General features: G+C 32.3%; 1 protein-coding gene across 14 annotated transcripts in view; it reads left to right on the top strand.

The window, feature by feature from the left end:
- FBXO4 (F-box protein 4) overlaps positions 1-16,934 on the top strand; it is a 394,712-nt gene that overhangs the window by 34,242 nt on the left and 343,536 nt on the right. The window lies entirely within an intron of this gene.

The raw sequence follows: 16,934 nt of genomic DNA, 5'->3' as shown, positions 1-16,934 counted from the left end.
GATTCCAGTAGCACACATATTCTAGTTGTGACAATCAAAGATGTCTCCAGACATTGCCAAATGTCCTCTGAGGGGCAAATACTCCCCATTGGAGAACCATTGAATTAGTGCCTCTAATCATACTGACTGATTAGTCTGCTTATGTGTTTATTAGTCCATCTTAGACAATTCAATAGTGCTGTTATTGAGAAAACTTACACTAATCATTGAGTGTTTGGGGTTTATATAAGAGGGGTATCTACCTAGTAAAGATGAGTAGGGGAGAGGAATCATGGAATGCCTACATGGAGCCTGGAGCTGAAGTTTGAAGGACAAGAGGGGTTAACCAGGCAGAGGACTATAGGAACATGGAGGAAGGAAAGTCACTTTGCGGGGATAATGAGGAGTGGGCCTCCATAGACCATTGTCAAGGAAGGCTTCTCAGGGATGTTTGAGCTATGTCTAACAGGAGATTGTCATGTGGACAAAGGTATATGTAGGATGGTGTTGGAAAAGTTCTTCAATTTTAGTTTCAAATTGAGGTCAGTAACTCTGCCAAGAGTCCTTTTGAGACATGGTATAATTAGTCTTATGAAATAAAAACAACAACAACAACGATTGCATATGCCAATAGTAATTTCTTTGTACTGTAGACGGTCATCATATTTTTTAAATTACATATTTAAGAAAATTATAGAACTCAAAAAGTTACAGCAACAAATACATGAGAATATTCATTGCAGCTTTAATTTCTAAATTTTGAGAATTTTCCAGATATGTTTCTCTTATTGATTTCCAGTTTAATTCTATTATGGTCTAAAGACATACTTTGTAAGATTTTTATTCTTTTAAATTTACCAAAGTTTGTTTTATGGCCCAGAATATAGTCTATCTTGTTAAATGTTCCATTTGTACTTGAAAGAAATGCTTATTTAGATGTTGTATGGAGTGTCCTATAAATGTCAATAATAGAACATTATATTGACAGATTGGTTGATGATGTTGATTATTTCTCCTATATCTCTGCCGATTTCCTGTCTACTTGTTCTAGCAATTATTGAGAGGCATGGTGAAGTGTCAAACTATAATCGCAGATTTATCTATTTCTCCTTTCAGCATTCTTTTTGTTTTACGTATTTTGAGGTTATGTTGAGGTTAGGTGTGTACACATTTAGAATACTTAGGTCTTCTTGGAGAACTGACCCATTTATTGTTATGTAATTTTCCTCTTAAACCTTGGTAATATTTCTTGTTCTAAAGTAACTTTATGTGCTATTATTATAACCACTCCAGCTTTCTCTCATTGATGTTTGCATGGTTTATTTTTTCCTATTAGTTTTACTTTTAACCTATCTGTGGTTTTATATAAATGGAGTTCATTATAAATAGCATATACTTTTTTAAAAAATCCAATCTGGCAATCCCTGTTTTTAATTGTTATGTCTAGATCATTCACATTTTGTCATTTTTGATATGGTTGGATTAAAATCTACAATCTTGCTTTCTATTTCTTCCATCTATTCTTCATTTCTTTTAACCTCGTTTACTGTCTCCTCTTTGGTTAATTTGGCATTTTTCTTATGATTCCATTTTATCTTCACTATTGACTTATTATGTATACTTAAATTTTTTTTTAATATTTTCCCTAGAGTTTACAATGTATATCTTCAGTTAACCAGAGTTTGCCTTTAAATAATATTCTGTTTCATGTGTAGAGTTTGTTTTTCTTTATACAGTACTGACTTTGAAAGAGTATATAATCATACCTACTACTAATTACATTATTAAAAATTCTGAAAACTATACACTTTAGACTGTGGCTAGCAAATGCTTAACAACTGCCTCAGGGGAAAAAAAGAGCCCTATTTTGTAGTGTTTGATGATTTCTGTGGCTTAACCATTTCAACCATGACCAATTTCAGGCTACCACTGTGACATCACTGAATGTGGACTTAGGAAAAAAAACCACTGCACTGAGTCAGTGCAAGCAGGTTCTAGCACACACTGCTTAGCCCAGAACATCCCTGATGTTTCTAAGCCATTTTTTTTTTAGTTCTTGGGTAATATATGTATTTCCAGGACCTACAACTTTAAATTCTCAGGCTTTCCAATATCCAAGGAGTCTGCAGCTACATGTTTCACCCTTTACAAGTTTATCTTCTCTTATTGCTAAAGACTTCAAGTTCATTACAAATGATCATATCCCCTTCATAGGATTTCTTCTGCTTTCAAAAATACCATTAGAGGCTTCCATATATTAATTTGTATTAACAGGACCTGAATCAATCTAAAAGCAAAACAAAAGGAGATGCATCAGGCCATTCTGCAGTTAAGTTCTTTGTGACAGATAGCTAGCCCCAGGTCAGTTCCCCTAACCTTGGGGCTTAAAGCAGACATAATTTTGGGAAAGAATCTGAGAAGTTTAGAGAGCAACTTTTGCATGTTTTCTTACCAAGAGAATGTGAAGCATGGGTTTGATATAGGTTAGCCAGAGGTCTGTGTTGTAAAGATCCAAAAATAGCTGCTGTGGTGCTCACTACTAACCCAGTGTGAGTCAAGTGGTGACGATGGCCTGACAAGAGGAGATCATAAGCTGTTATTTACAACAGAATTGGGGAAATGGAACAAGTACTGAACATTTGGTATCCTCTGGGAGAGTCTGTTTTGACATAGCCTTAAGAGTATTTCAATTCCAATATCTCTCTACAGAACAGAGAGCCCAAGTCACTCATGGTAACTTTTCTGTAACTTCAAAAAAATTTTTCCAGGGGGTCTGTGTTGAATAGAAAAATTACAGAAGCTATGCTAAATACTTTTGACTGAGAACTCAAATTCTGAGACTAAGAAGGTTCATAAAGAGGCTACAGTATATATTCAGTTACATTTTGAATAATAGTGAACTTTACTGAGCAAGCACATAGGTTAGTACTTTCTTGTGTTATCTTTTCTCCACATTCCAGCATGAAAATAGTAAAAAGGTATCGAAAGACTCTTGAAGCTAATTCCTCATTTCTTACTCCCTTTTCTTTAAACTCCATATAATTCACGATCACTAATTTATCAACATTCTTCTAAAAAGAGAAATTGGAACATAAAACACTTCTTTATGATAAATAAAAGCTTATAGGCAGAAGTTATAAATCATTCAATTTTCCTTAGGGATAGTTATTCCAAAACATTCCTTAGTGAAATATTATTGCTAATTAATCACCTTTACAGCCAAGAAATTCAGACTTCTTTTTGTCAAATATATGATTTTGTTTTTCCAGGAGCTAAAGAATACTTACTTAGGTTTATCCTAATAATAACAACTTAAATAAGAACATTTTAAGTTACACTATAGCTATGTCCACATTTTTTCTCTTTTAAGCCATGTATTTTTTCCCAGAGATAAAAGGAATAAATACTCATTATTTTGAAAATTAGAAAAATGTAGATAAGACTTAAAAATAAAACAGAAAAATCAATCATAACCCAACACTCAGAACTACTATTAACATTCATAGTATTTTACCTGCATCTTTTTGTGTACATAAATATTTTTTAAAATTGAAATTAAATTGTATATACAGTTTCAAATATTAACATTTCTACCTAGTACACATAAAAGAGACTTTTCCTGTCCTATAAAACATTTTGACTCTAATTATTTTTTGCTGAGTCATATTCTATGGATGCTTCAAATATTCCATCAATAAAATCCCCTTTCTTATAACTTCAAAATCCCTTTCCTATAGTTCTTTATAGTTTCAAAATCCAAACAGCTGTGAAAAGAAAAGTGTTTTTGTAACTGAGCTGGCCTTATCTAATTTGGTAGCAAGATTCACCTAAACTAATGTGAGGCTATTTATCATCTATATTTATTCTGCTTAAAGTAATATATATCACAGCAGAAATATTAATGGATTATGAGATGTTCTCATATCCCTGAGGTATAGTCAATGCATTCTAAAGTCCAAAAAATGACGACTTTAAAAAAATTCCTTTCCAAGGGCTTCAGATCAGAGATTATGGATTTGTTTTAGATGTTTTGTTGCTTTCGTTAATAATATTTCACTGAACATTCATATGGTTACATCTTTTAGATACTTTGTATTATTTCTATGGAGTTATCCTTTACTAAATAAAAAAATGTACAAGCATTATTAAGTCTCAAATTTTTCAATTATTTCCCTGAAAATTTTACCACCAGCAATGTTCAAGACTGCATAGCCTATGGCATCCTCACTTGGCTTAGTAATTAAAAATCGTACTTATTCAGTATTTTTAAAGATAAATTGTATTACTTTTGTATGTAATAAGTTCTTTGCTCATTTTTCTGTTAGATTACTAGTGTTTTTCTTTATATTTTTACAAAAATTAATTAATTTCCTTTCTATATTATTTATGCCACATATTATTCTGTTTTCTATTAATTTTTTTGTGATATTTAGTTTAGTTAAATTCATTGATTTTGCAATTGTATATTTTATTATTAAAAGAGTGATACTTCTTGTGTGCAACATACTTTGTATTATCTGTATAATATGTATTAACCTAAATGAATATATAATTAGTATCCTCTATAGGTCAATTCTTGCCTACAATCTTTGCCAAAATCCAAAGGAGAGGATATCGTGGTCTTCTAATATTACCATTTCTGTTTATTTCTTTAGTATATTCTAATTTTCTTATTTGATATTATAAGAGAACATAGCCTAGTATAGAAATTTTCTTAATGATAGCCATTTTAATTATAAATTGAAATATTTACCAATATAAAATTATCTTCCTTTTATAATTTAATTATTTATCTTGATTTTTTTCTCTGTCTAATTTTACTATTGCTGCCTTTTTTTCTTTTTCTTTTCTATGTATCTTAGCCTATAATTTTTCTTTTAATTTATTTGTGGTAAATGTCTTATTTTAAGATTTCACCAGTATTATATTTAAATTAATAATTTTTTTAGTTTGTATCTAATTCAGACTCAATAATTAATTATTGTCATTTATTTCCCCATGACTTAAGTTCCATAACTTAACTTTCTTTTCCTTCTCTCTATCATGACTCTCTCTATTATTGTTAACATAATGTAATATATTATTTTCATAATGTAGCTTAGCAGAAAAGAGATCATAACAAACAAAAAAATTAGATAATTGGGGATTGCCACCCATTGTGATTTTCACACCTTATCCATGGAATTCGTAATCAATTCTAACAATAAGCTGTCCATCAGTTTTAGTTTTCAGTGTTATTATGATTTTATATTTTTTATGTGTTTTTATAAGTATTTTACTTGGAAAATGGAAGAAATGATAATGTTCTTCAGACACGAAGTAGAACCATTTAAGTTAACTTTTATGCAGGCTAAATAAATCATCTCAACTTCTTTAAATTAACTCTCTAGAGCTCAAAGAATAGTGTTAAATGTGGCAAGAGTTTGGGGGATAGCTCAGCGAGGGTTGTGGTTGTTTGTGGTAGTTGGATAGATACCCAGTTTTGCACTACAGGGATATCAGGGCTTACTCTCCTAAGGCTGAGGGGATGCCATGAAAACTTCCTTTGAGGCAGAAACAATTAGCCCCCATGGTTTCCTACCTCTGTTTTTCCTCCACTATAGAGCAGAGTTCCCAGAAGTCCTCTTTTGGCCAGGGAGATTATGAAGATAAGTGAAACCTGTATTGCTGGGTTGAAGTGCAGGTAGGAAGATAAGTGGCTCTTATTTTCACTTGTATCTTCTAATCTGCTAAATCTCTGTTCATGGTAGGAAAAATTAGCTCTGGGTGATTGTACTTATTTTATCTTTCTTGTCCAGCTTTCTTCTCAGTCATGAAAACTCCATGTTCCTGACTGTCTTGAGATCCTGAAAGGACTTCTGTTCTTGAAATGTATTTTGCACCTTTCCTCTTCATTTTCAATATGTGACTTCAGTCTAATTCTCTACGAGTTGGATTCCTTAAATAGATTTTTTATCTACCTTCCTTTTCAATTCCTCTTGCCATGAAATAGATCCAGCCTGCATCATTTCTTGTCTAAATAGGACAGCAAAATCTTGTTAACTGATTTCCCTGCATCCAGTCACACTCTCTTCCAAACTTTACCCCAAACTTCTACCCTGGTGATTTTTTTAATCATCAAATTAGAGTATGCTTTTACCCCACTAAATGTTTTAAATGATTCACATTGCCTTCAAGGAGATAATTTAGCAAGACATATAATTCTCTCACAATCTAGTACTAACCCATCTCTTTATTTATCTATTAATTTATTCAACAGAGCCTAGAACATTATATGTGCTAAGTGAATGTTTTCTGACAGTAGTAGTAAATCTTTCTGGATATTGCTAATGATGACGACTGGTGCAACACTGAAAGAGATAATACTGGGAAGCAAAGGCAAACAAAGCTGTTCATAGAAAAGCAGCAACATCAGAAACTATTCTTCAATTTATTTGCTGGAATTTTTACAATTAATGAGGAACGATGCACATTTAAAATAAAATTTTGGGGGGAACATTCAAATTACCTTTTATTCTATATGAGTAACTATTTAGGAAGTTTAAACAGAGCATTTAAATAGAGAATGAGTATTTCCATGATATCTTAAGAGTATAAAGGAGAAAACAGTGGTATTGAATAATAAAATAAAATTTAAAGAATGACAAGAGAAAAATTTCAAGTTTGATGGATAATGCAAAGGAAGGTCACAGGCTTGATGTTATGGGCTATTGCAGGAGAGAGGTTAAGAGTGCTCTGGAGGGAATCAGCCTGGATTATAATTCTGGCTTTTCTACCTGACTTCTCTGAGATTTGGTTTCTTTGGCCAAATGAATAACACTGGTGTATTCCTTATAAGCTTACTGAAAGAACTCATTAATGGATTCAAGTAAAGAGTTAAATATAGTAAGTTTTTAATAAAACTTAGCTGTTCTTCTTCTTATTAATCTTATTTATCCAGAAGAGAAAACAGTATTTTGCTAATTTGATATAAGAAAGTTAGATGACATAAGCGTCAGCTGCTCCCTACTTTACAGGAAATGTCCAACTGTAAAATACAGATGAGAAAAAGAAGCATGTTGCCACCTGATTCTTAGTTTAAATGGTGGAACTCTTTTTGTTCCCTCTATCCCACATTTAATTATTTTATATCTATTTGAAATTTCTGACTCTTGTCTTTTTTCCTCTAAGAGTAAAAGCCTATACATATTTGACTCTTAACATACATTTCAAACTCAGCATTCAGTTATGGTAGTAATAGTCCTTGAAACTGTAACTTTTTTTCACTGTAAATTTGGAAAGCATTGCATCAGTTTGTTTGAGAACAGTCCCCAATCCTCAAGATATTTTAGAGAGGATTTTAGAGCATGTTCAGGTTAAATTAACTCGAAATGTTAAATGTTAAATTCTTGCCCTCATCTTTATTTCTCTTTCTTCTGGGCTCCATTGTCTGGCATAACCACCCAAAGCAAGATATACTATGTTTTCGACTAAGAGCAAAAGAAAAAAGCTATTGACTACAAGATTGCTTTCATTTGGGGGGACATGCCTGGGAGGTGGGAGAAAGGGGAAAGGAGATATAAAAACAAGGAAGGACTGAGTCATTTTCAGAGAATTTACTTGAGTTATTTAAGGGCAAATATAGCCCACTATTTATATTCTTTCATTCTGAAACAAAATTGAACTTTGGTGAGTTTAGGTTTAGGGAACAAATTGTGATGATACCATTCATATTTATGTATTAAACTGGTATGGTGCTACAATGGAATGATCCCCTTCTCAGAATTGTGTTTTTGGGGGATGTTTGTGTGAACTTTTGAACTTTAATCTTTTATTTAAGTGTTAATCTGAAGCAAGATAGCCCACAGACTCTAAATTGTGATGTTATTAGCTCTCAGAAGGCATATCACCACAAAGATGCAAACATGATCTAAATACAAGGCAGAGGTTTATGAATTTTATTGTTGATTTTCTCATGTAAGAAAATAATTATAGCTTTTGGAGAGACAAAATAATAAAATTTTAATATGTAAATTTTGTGATTTATTTTTTATTTTCTTTTCTCTTTGCCTTAATATGTAGATGCTACAGTCTTCCTGCTATTTATAGGGAACAAAATGTCCTCCAGTTTAATTCCACTTAGCTTTAATATTTGAGTACAGTTTCATGCAAGTAAATGCTACATTCTCTCTAACTAGAAAAAATGAAACAAATAACATACAGGAGTTTATTTATGAATACACTGTAATCTAAGAATGAGCAGTGTTTTTATAGAAAAACCAGACCTTTATGATTGCAATCTAAATGGGAGGCAATTAGGCTTGCTTTTATTAGACATTAGTATATCATGTTAGTTTAGAAAGCTTTTTTTAAAAAAAATAAAATGTAAATCCTAAATATCAGCTCCATCTTAAAACAAAGCAATCATCACTGCTCTCAATTTCACTTCTCTGTGACACATCACAAATTCTTTGAATTACCCATGTTAACCTGATCTTTCCTGACTTGAGGAGTTGAATAATTTTTTCAAATGACTTTATCAAATATCTGTCTATAATGCTTACATATCTTTATTTTTTTTGTTGGAGCATTCTCGAATTTCTGAGTTTAGTGTAGATACTCTGAATAAGCTTTGTGAGGGTTGTTACTGTAGAGAAATGACTTTGAACCTTTTTGTCATTTATACAAGCCTGAATGACATTTTATTTTAATGTTTGTGTGGATTGAAAGGTATGATGTATGCTAAGGATATGCAATGTTCACATATATTAATGAAATATTTGTTTATGTCCAATTTTACCATCACTATATAATAAAATAGATCATGTTTCTGTAAGGATTTTTATGAGCCTTCTTTCAATAGCTTTTCATTTCTTCTGGTTTGATAGGAGACTGGCTTCTTTTCATATACCACATCATGAGAAAACACAGTGAGAGGAGAAGTGTGTTACCTAATCATACAATACAACTAAATACTATTTCTGCATGTTCATTAGGCATCAAGTCCTTCAGAGTATGAGGAGGTGGGAGGGGGGATAAAGGAAGAGACAGTGATAACACAAGTGCAGGAGGATATGAGTCAAGTGAGGTAACATATTTTCCTTTCTTTCTTCTTCATCACATTTAATTAGCACTTATCCTTCCCATTGCTTAGGCCAAAAATCTTGGAGACAACCTTAAATACTCTATCTTACCCCACTACCAATTTCTTAGAAATCAATTGGCTCTAGTTTTAAAATATATTCATCCAACAGACAAAAAAATATGTAGAAGAAATGACCAAAATTAACACTTGACTTAACCGAATTACGTAGAACACTGAACCACCAATGACAGAATTTATCGTTCTTCTAATGCTCATGAATATTTAACACAGTGGACCATACGATGTGTCATAAAGTGAGCTGAACAAGTTTCAAAGGATTGAAATCTTTCAGAGGGTATTCTCTGAGCACAGTGGAATTAAGTTAAATGATTTAAGAAAGAAAAGAATGAAGCCACTTACAATGCCAATACCAGTGAACCTGATGAATTTCATTCATGTTAAAGGATTTTCCATTTACATTAGCAGCGCTCCTTGTAACTTAATTAGTTGTTATCATTGACTCTCCTTAATAAGAAATGCTTATGAAAAAGTAGATTCAAATGTCAACAGTCAAGAAATAATTCAGGAGGCTGACTGATTTCTGTGTAAATAAACACATGAGATATGTTTGATGTAATTAAATTTAGAGTGGCATTTTAAAGCCAAAATCACTCAATTCAGAACTTGGCTCAGAACTTAGCTGTCAAAATTCCCTTAAGACTTTAGCAAGTTATATTGAGATGAATGGGAAGACATTAGGTTGCTAAGTGATTACTATAATTTAGATAATTTTCTTTAAAACTCCCTTTGCATACATTAATATATATTTACCTTGGGGTCTTATTACAACCTGACTCAATTAAACAATTTGAAGATCAGAGTTGACACCCAGTTAAAACAATAGCACGAATCAGGTGCTCTATGTGTACTGTTATTTCTTTTTGTATTTGTTTAATTGCTTGAGTCAGAGATGCCTACTCCATGATGATTTACTAGTCCAAGAAGCATCTCTCCAAAATATCTCCCCACTGCCTCCTGTGTCATCACCTACTCTTCATTCATCCTAGCTATAACATTTCACCTTCACTTCAGACTGAACATTACTATTAAAATGCTCATACCCAGGAACATATCTATTAGTTACTTGACTCCTAGGTCTTGGCACTCTAAGCTTTAACATCAATTTCTAAAAGACTAGGAGAGGGGAAATATGGTAGGGACAGAATGTGTCTGCCTGGCAAGTGTACACTGGCTCTAGAGGGACCCAGTAGGCTATAATAGTTTACTGTCTAAAGTGGGATTTAGATCTGGGTTAGCATCTTGATTCCTTCCTTTACTTGGTGCAGTAATACCACCATCATAAAAATGCATTTATAATTTTAAGATATTACTAAATAGTTTTAAATACTATACAGTTAAGTGGCTGATTTTAATGGTCCTCCTTTCATCTACCCACTCCTATGATTGCATCTTTTAGATTTTGTATGTCCCCTGTACCAAATATGAATGTTAAAATCTTGGAACTGTGATGCTTGTTTTAGGGTCCTAAGAGAATCTAGACACATACCATTCATTAATTCATACCAAAAAAAATTTCAGTGTGCTGGGCAATCTGACAGACATTGGGAATATATAAAATAAATAATTCAAAAATCACTGCTTAATGGAACTTAAAGAATAGTGTGGGAGGGTATTCATCAAAGTTCAAACATGCAAAAGAACAAAAATGATGACTACCATGAAGAAGTCTTGGTGGTGGTGGGAAGTTCAGAAAAAGCTTCTCTGAAAAAATGATCTTTAAGCTGAGATCTGAAAAGTAGGAGCTAACCAGGGAACTCCTCAATTCAATATCTTATTAGTTCTCTAGGAATAGTACCAATTCCTTAAAACTCTTATGATTGCAATTTTAGTTAATTATTATTTTGAACAAGCATTGTAGATAGTTTTCTCTTTTTTTATGATTATTCTAAGTTGAGAAATAACATCATTTTAATAAAAAGATTTTTTTGGACCATGGAAAAAGAAGCAGAGAGGAAAAGTAAAGAAAATGTGTGATGGCTACTCTTTATTTTCTTGGCTTTTGAATCCATTAATTTTAATATCAGGCCAGGCAATTTCTTTAACCTTTTATGGAAGGAGTAGGGATTAGTGTGTCCTTGTTCCTCACTACCAAAGAACATATATTTTCTGTCCCTACTGAATATCCTTCCCTTTTGAAGTCTACATTTATATAGCCTTTTCTCATCTTCATCATCATGAACTCTGTCCTCCCACATCTCCAGGAGAAAACCCAAATTCTAGATGAGTTAAATAGGTTGCTCAGAATGTACTCTTTGCCTCATCACCATCCTGGGTGAGTCAACATTCATATTAATGTCCCTTGACTCTTACAGTTCCTCAGGCCCTACTAAACCACTGCTCTTTGACTTTACATAAGCCTCCCATCATGACACCCTGGAGCTTAGCATCATTAAAACTCTTCTCTAGTACTTTAAATTATTAGCTGCGTAACTCTGACCACAACCTACTTACTGTCCATCAACTGCCTTATTCCAACAGAAGTGGCAGTTTGGTTACTGCCGCTTTATGTTCTCCTGAATGTCCTTCTTTTAAAGTTTGTATCTACTCCTAGTTTAGGATTAGTTTGATGATATCCACCCCACACCACCCAGAACTTCCTAGTCTTTCCCTGCTTGACAATCTTCTGGGATCTCCTTGCAAAAGCTTAGGCATGATTAACTTACCCAAAATGCATTATTTGCTTGCCTTTATGGGCTCCTGAACATTGGTTGAAAAATTACTAAACCATGCTGAATGGGCTCTTCAGATTCTGCTGTTCAAACTCAAATAGGTCTTCATTGCTAGTTGATAATTCCTGTGATCATCCCCTTCGGACTCTTGTATATTTCTAATTATTCTAAACCTTTTTGCTGTCTCCTGAAATTCTTAACCTCAACTCTAGCCTTGCCTTCTCACTCTCAGCAGGTGACTTGATCTTATAATTTATAGAGTATATAAGAACATACATTGTGGCCAAAGCCAAGATTCTGCTGTGATTTTATTAGGACTCTTGATGAATGGGATACTATCTTTTACCCTTACCATCCATTGTCCAAAAGGAAACTTGAGGAGAGCAGAAGAGGCAGAGTGGGGTCTTTTACTCCATCCCGTGATCCCGGAGCAAACATTTCTCCGCTCTATTACTATGAAAGGGAAGCATTGGTGGGGCTGTTTGCAGCCAGCCTTTGCCTGTGGGAAAAGTCTTTTCTTGGTAAGAGAGACAATTGAAAAGTTTAAATGAAGAAATTCATTACAATGGAAGGGTGATTCACTGGGGCAATACTTTCATATTTGAACCAAAAGTATTTGGAATTGTTTCTTTTTTCCTTTTTAATTGTTTTTAGTTGACTGGGACTGTTGAGTCTTCATCTAAGAAGTGGTTTCTAGAATGGAAAATTGCTCCAGATGAGGTCTTTTCAGGAATTAGAGTGCTCTACTCTTTCTATTACCAGATTTGAAGACTTCCAGTTAGATTATTCTACCAAATATTTATTAAATCAGCTACTAAATATTTATTGTTTTGATTTTTAAAAGGAAAATGTATTCTTTAACTGTGAATCATGTCCTTTTAAATAGAGAACACTATAAAACTGAGAGAAGAAAATTGTGATTATGCTATAAACATTATTTTGTAACCTGATTTTTAACATTTTGAGAACTTTTTAATGGATTTAAGTATTATTTAATAGCATTATTTTTAATGGCCACATTAATACCTTTCTTAATGAATTCATTCAAAAAATATTTATTGAACATCCTGTGTGTGAGATGATAGGGATAAGGCAGTGAACAAAATAGACAAAACTTCTAATCATCATGAAGCTTACATCATACTTCTTTATATGGTTGTATTATAACTATTTTAACCAGCCATCTTTTTTTTTTTTGGTCTATTATATTCTTCCTATTTTTTGTTATTATAAATTATAAATCATGTTTAAATCATCCTTTGGTTATAGCTTTGTGTATGTCATGATTGTTTCATGAAGCTGTGTTCTTGAAAAATGGGATACTATAATTCCTGTGATCATGTTGATATTTTAAAGACATACATTTTTTTTACATTGATTGCCAATTTCTCTCTAGAAGAGCTAGGTCTTCCCAAGCCTTTATCACTGGTTGTTATCATTTAAAATTATTTTTAATTTCTTTTTTAATTAAAGCAAACACCCTTTCTTCTTGGCTTCTATCAGAAGAAAGACCGTTTGATTGTATCCTATTATTTATTTTATATTTTTAGTTTGCTAGCTTACATATCAAAACATGATAGTAATGAACCTAACAAAAACCTTAGATGAAAGAGCAAACTGTTGAAAAGTAATTTGTGCCAATGGCTCAAAACTGATATTATTTGTTTCTGTATCACCAGAAACTGGTACAAAGCTTGGTATATAATAAGAATGTAATAAATGTTGAATTTAATTTTTTTGCATGTTCTTATTAAATATGAGTTAAATTTTAAATGAAGAAAACTCTCAGTGTTTATCTAGTTTCATTCTTTTGTTGTTTGATTTACTTAAGAATGACTTATGAATAGAGTTTAATATTGCAGTTTATTATCTAGGTAACAACCACAAACACCAGACTTTTTAAATGACAATTAATAAGTGGCAAAAGGGTTGAAAAAGTTTTTCATTTGTATAGTGACATCTTGATGGTTAGTGGTGATAGAAAATGAACTAATGTAGGTATTTGGATAAAAACATGTAATTTTGACTACTTCTTGAGCTATAGGAGAGTTTTTGAAGTCATTGGATTTCAGAGATGGATATATTTTGCTTATCTACCCTTTATAAAATATTGTACAATAAAAATGATTGAAGAAAGTATTCTGCTAAGTGAAATAAGTCAGACAGAAAAAGACAAAAACCATATGATTTCACTCATATGTGGAATATAAAACAAAAAGTAACAAATGAACTAACAAAACAAATAAAAACAAACTCATAGATACAGACAACGGAATGGTAGTTACCAGAGAGGAAAGGGGGTAGGGGGAGTAGGAAGTGAGTAAAGGGAGTCAAATATATGGTAACAGAAGGAAGCTACACTTTGGGTAAGTAAACATGCAATAGAGTACACAGATGTCAAATTATAATGTTGTACACCTGAAAATTATGTAATGTTATTAACCATTGTCACCCCAATAAATTTAATTAAAAATAAACTACTCGTGGGATTTAGAATTAAGAAACCTGGATTTCGGTTCCCCTCTGCAAAGAACTGATGTCATCATTTAATATTTCTAAATTTTAGTTTTCTCATTTATAAAATATAAACAGTATTCCTCTGATTACAGTACAGAGTTGCATTGGAAGTACCTAATGAAGTCATACATGTGAACGCATATCTTAAAATGATACAAATTACAAATATAAGATGTTACTGTTCTACTTGTGGAAGTTGATTTAACTGTAATTTTCTATTACCTAAGCATGATGGAGACTGGATATTTGGTTTGCAATTACATCACTCTACCTTGGAACAGGATTTCTTTTGGGGGCATGAAACTGTCCTAAAATTGGTTGGAGCGATTATTGCACAACTCAGTGAATGTATTAAAAACTGTGGAATTGCACACTTTAAATGGATGAACTAAATGCTATGTGAATTAAATCTCAACAAAGCTGTTTCTTTTTTATTTTCTTTCTTTTCTTTTCTTTTTCTTTTTTTTTTAAAAAAAGGAAGCCCATCAGTTAGTTATACCAGCCACTAAACAATTTTAACTGGACATCTTTTCATGTGGAACTCAACTATTTGGTCATACTCATACTCATGGTTTTCTGTTTTTACCCTTTGTTTCTGCTGTCTCTCAAAAAATTTAGACCCTCTGACTTGGTAAAGCAGAAGAGTTCAGCTTCCTTTAGCTACTAAGGAGGCAATGCAATATACTGATTAAGAGCAAGAGTACTGGAGCCTAGGTTTGAACTTCAGCTTTGTCACTTTCAAACTGTATAATGATGATGCTCTGGCTACTCTACGTAGTGAGGATAATAGGAGTAACTCTCCCATAGGGTTATAGTACATATAAAATGAATTAATATAGTACAGGGCTTAGAGCAGTGCCTGCCACATAATGGGTACTATTTAAGAGCAGCTCTTACTATGATGATCATAACCTAAACTGTAGCCCTACTTGTCATACCTCCAAATTTATTAAATCATTATGATAAACAAAGAGCTCTCCCTTGAGGACTCTATAGTTTAGCAAGAGGAAACATGGATAGAAACCTTGAAAGGACAAAATTTCCTTTTATGATTACTTAACTCAGATTTTTATTCAAGGATTTCTTTCTCTGATATAATTAATTTCCCACGAAGGCAAAAGCAGCTATAGTCCTTTATATATTTTCCTGTTGTGTACCTGTGATGTGAGAATGTGTGTATGTATTAAATAATTTTTCCTTCTCGACACATAATTTATATAAATATTAATAAATAGATACACTATATATACATGCACACATATAAACAATACGAATATATATGAAATCTCCAGTGTAGCCTTCATGTGTGCTACAATGAATGTGTCTGGAACATAGTGATATTCAATAAATCCTTGAAAAACTAAACAAGTGTATCTCCAGTACAGTGAACCTATGCTCTGATGCTTAGCAGCAAACTGATGTGATATTATTACCATCACCTTCTGTTTTTACATTACATTTTGCTTTCCAAAGCATATTTATATCTTATTTTTATAATAACATAATATATACAAGACGTGTTTTGTGGTCCAATTATACATATTATAATTGCATATGCATTTGTAATGCATTTTGCTTGGAAACATTTTTGTAAGTTATATATTAAGTAATTTTATCCTCAGAACAATTTTATGAGGTAGATTTGGAGAAAAAAGGGAGGAAAAAATGACTACACAACTTTAAGGAACTTAAACAATAATATAATTAGACTAGTTGTAGAGTTGAGACAAGAATAGATACTTAATGCTTCACTTCATCTTTCATTACATGCCCATCCTGGTACCAACCTCTGTGGCCTGAAGGAGACAGTGTTTTAATTGGCTAGACCTGGCGTGTTGGCTTTCCACAGACTTTTCAAACTACATGAACTGAGGGTGAAGGAGAGAAAGTTCTTGTAATGAAAATGTGGTACTGTTTTCAGAAGAGGGATTGGATACTGGGTCAGCAAAAACAGTAGCAGAACATAGTGCCATGGATCCAGCTTTGTACCACAGTTGCTTGTGATTTGACTTTCTGTATTTCTATAAACACATGTTTATGACATCGTCAGTTCCAAGTTGTTATATCACCCATTCCTTTTCTCTAGTGTTCCTAACAGACCATACCCATACTATACAAAACATTCTTATAAATTTGGAGCAGTCATGCTTGCTGAAGACTTTTTTTAAACTTAAGAATTTTATTTTAATATCTTTTGCAAATTTAAATTTCTTAACTAGTAAATTTGTTGTTTTTCATTGAAAAAAAACAATAATGTATATGAGAACAAAATTTTTTTTTTTTAAAGTTTAATAGAGTAGAAGTACAAAGACAGGGATCTTTGAGAGGTAAAGAAAATTCCAAGTCTGTTAAAGAGCTGAAAATTCTAAAATCATATGTGTAATGCTGGATTGAATAACCAACAAAAATAGCAGAAATGCTTGAATATATAGGACCATAAAAATCATACATATATATTTTAAATCATTAGGACTGGAAAAAATTATTTGGAAAATCAGTCACTTGTATAGATTCAAATCTCCATCTGTCTCTCTGAAACATAGGCTACCTTTTCTGCTTCAAATAAGAAGACATTAGAATAGAGTAGAAATAACCATAAGCAGTCTAAAGTCTTGATTCCAATT

This window comes from Pteropus medius, unplaced genomic scaffold (assembly GCF_902729225.1).
Source record: "Pteropus medius unplaced genomic scaffold, Ma_sr-lr_union100, whole genome shotgun sequence".
Taxonomy (NCBI): domain Eukaryota; kingdom Metazoa; phylum Chordata; class Mammalia; order Chiroptera; family Pteropodidae; genus Pteropus; species Pteropus medius.
Note: the sequence above shows the minus strand (reverse complement) of the source record. Positions and strands in the feature narration are given on the sequence as shown.